Raw genomic sequence first — 3,349 nt, 5'->3', positions numbered from 1 at the left:
TTTTGCAAGAAAAAACAATAGAAAAGATATTTATGTTTTGCTATGTTTCCAAAAAAGGTTTATCTTAGTTTAGAATAGATAAATCTCAACGTGATTCAGGTATATAAAGAATTGAGACGAGCTTCAAGCTCGCTTCAACACCACATGTTAATGTAGTAGTCTACGAACAAACCCCCTTTTTGAAGTTTTTTATTATTATTTTGACAGATCTTCTTTCAGTTGTACCAATTTTTAAATACAAAAATCTGGCCACTTCGGATCGTTTTGTTGGGAATTTCTCACTTTACTATATATGAAATGCGAATAAAACACACGTAATAATCACAGTGCTATCTCTAAATTTATTGACGTGTGATGTGTGTTAGGGCTCGCCCAAAACCAAAGCAAAACATTTGATGCGAAAACAAAACTTTCGTCATTGGTCGGGTTTAAAGGCTCTCCCAAGCCAAAGCGAAAGTGGCAGATTCGCCGATGCGGCATTGTTTATTTGTCATTTTTGTTATCATTGTGAATGATTCGCTTTGATTCGCTTCGCGTCATTTATCGCAGTGTAAGTTTATTTTGAAAAGAGGAATTTTAGTTGTGAAGCTGAATGTTTCGCTTTGATTTGACCCCTTTCACACAGGAAAACTAAGTTGCTAGCAACTGGGAGCTTGTAGGCAAGACGGGACTACGGGGAAGGACAAAATCTTCCCTCACAGAATTCTTTTGGCTTTTAGTGCCTCTCTACATTGGATTTTCAATCTTTCAATTCATACTCAACTCTATTCTGACTGGACCTGCATGTACACATTAACTTGAACTCTTATTCAACTTTACATAAAAACAACAATACTTTTTCAACACATCCTTTGAGTACGTATTTAAAATAGTTTAAAATAAATAAAAAACACTTTTATATTTTTAAATAAATAGTTAGATGAGCCAACAAGTTACTCACTTATCAATTTCTCTACAGTTGAGTTTTTCAACCTGAAGTGGGATTTAAAATCGAGCTCACTATAATCCTCGATAGTTTTCATAAAATTCGAAACGCTTGCGTTCTTCTCATAAGATGATGAATCATCAGAGCTCATTAAGCGATCAAGTTCTGATGATGAACTGCATTCTTCACTGCTTGATGATGAGTCCAATAAATACTCTAATAAGATCTGAAATAAAAAAAAATATTTTTGGCAAGAAGTTTAAAATTTCATAACTTTTACCTTTTTTTGTTTTGTTATCCATTTTAATTTTTTTCTTTCAAGTAATTATTATTTTTGCTGACAGCTGATTTTGACATAAGTATGATTGCGCAGATACCAACTTGGAGATTTAAAATAAGAGTGCACATATGTTTCATTCACACTTTCCATTACGCTACTAGCTATAATTAACCAAAAAAATACGCCTATAAATATAATGGTCATTTTCATCTTATTTCCAATTGTTCTAAATTGCATTTGGTTGTCTTTTCTTATAAAGAGATTCAAAATATTCAAAAACTTCCCAGCCTCTTTTTTAAATTCAGTTTACACTTCAAATAAACCCACAGAAAAAAGCTAGTGCAGTCAGACCTGAAGAACAAAGAAGTCAATTAAATTCAGAATTTTTGTCAAGCTCTTGGTGAACATCTGGCCCTAAGTCTTGATAAAATTGGATTTTTTGTTTACTGTCAAGTGCAATTTGGTTCTTAAAACTCTTTGCATGAACTAATTGACACACTAAGTTGACACCATAAAACGGTTTTGTGTCTATGTTTCTGAGCTTTCAACAATATTTTTTACATCTTATTCGCTTGAGTTTGAAGAAGATCAATTACAACTACAACTCTTTTGTTATAAATCTGCCACAAGTTCTGAGATTATGTTCGAAAAGCCCTAATTACGCTCTTATATAAAATAATACAATTCAATTAGTTTCTGCCTCTCCAAAGCACTTTAGTTCATTTCTGTAAATCCTTCAAATTTGTTTTATTGTCACATTAGAAAAAAAAGTACAACATTTTTCACCCACTCTGTTCAATATTTACAATAAATTGACATTGAAATTTCCTCTGTGATGGTGCAAAACAGATATGTAGAATTGTCAATAAATTTGACTTCATAAACCTTGCCTTGACGAAACTCCTCAAATTTTTCGGTAAATTCTCACGGGCATCGGCAGTATTTTCAGCTGAATTTCGTATTTCGATGAATGACGTACTGGGAATTTTTCCTAGAAATGTAGCCTTTCAGAAGGATAATTATGGTAACATTAAAATGTTGCTGGAATTGTCGAATTTCATAGAATTCTGCCATTTCCACGAGATGTTAAAGATAATAAGTTGAAATATTGACTTTCTTGCTTAATTAATTTAATTTGCTCTAAAAATGATCTATTTTTTTTCGAAAAGATGAATGTAGTTATTAGTTTTGCTACTTGAAATGACATCAGGAATTCCAGATTTGTCTTGGAATTCCTGATGTTCCTATAAATGACATGAAACATGAAAAATACACAAATATGGTAAAATTAATGCCTCTTTTTTACACTAAATTTCTGCAATTTCACTAAGAATTAAAAACGTAACAAACCCTATCTGTTTGGAAATAAAAGTCTGAGATGCTAACTACACTGACAAATTTCGGCTCTGTGAAATAGCTCCCCAAGAAATAACCTCCCAAAACAAATATTATACAAAGGAAGTATCCAGTTTTTAGTGATTTAATTCATACTTTTTTGGCGAGTTATATCATAATGAAATAACTTCCCAAATTTTAGAAGTGCAATAAGACCAATTTTTAGGAGTTGGTCTTACTTCTTTATATCAAGTTGAAAGTTTGCTTGGTACACAGCATTAGGATGAGTAAACTGTGATGTATGCAACTCTCCTTGGGGAAGGCATGAGGATGGATGTGTTAAATATTTTGTTTACATTTCAAAAACCTGGAATTAAAGAAAATTATGTAAGTATAGGTATTTATTGCATGAATTAGGACTGCAGAAAATGTATACCATTTTAAACCCAGTTTCTTTAAATGCAAATGAATTTAGCATTCATCTAACCTCGCACCTACCCAAATCTTACAAAAGATCCTAGATGGGTTGGGAGTACCTAAGTGTTTTTTTTTTAGTAAGTAGGCCTTATTTCTCAAAACAATTAGTTTTTCCCTATGTCAAAGTGCAAAATAATATTTATTTTTTTAAATTTGCGTTATTTTATTTGTGTTAAGAAATAAAATGGCAAGACAATTATTAAAATCGAGAACTTTAGGAAGCTTATTTCATGCATTTTTGGGATTTTTTTTTAAGTTTTCGAATTTGGGGCCTAATAAGACCAGTTCATTTTTGTTTGGCTGTTGTTAGCTATTGGCTGTAAGAAGTTCTC

The sequence above is a fragment of the Eupeodes corollae genome, chromosome 1, assembly GCF_945859685.1.
Source record: "Eupeodes corollae chromosome 1, idEupCoro1.1, whole genome shotgun sequence".
NCBI classification, from domain to species: domain Eukaryota; kingdom Metazoa; phylum Arthropoda; class Insecta; order Diptera; family Syrphidae; genus Eupeodes; species Eupeodes corollae.
The sequence above is the reverse complement of the archived record's forward strand: the minus strand, read 5'-3'. Positions refer to the sequence as shown.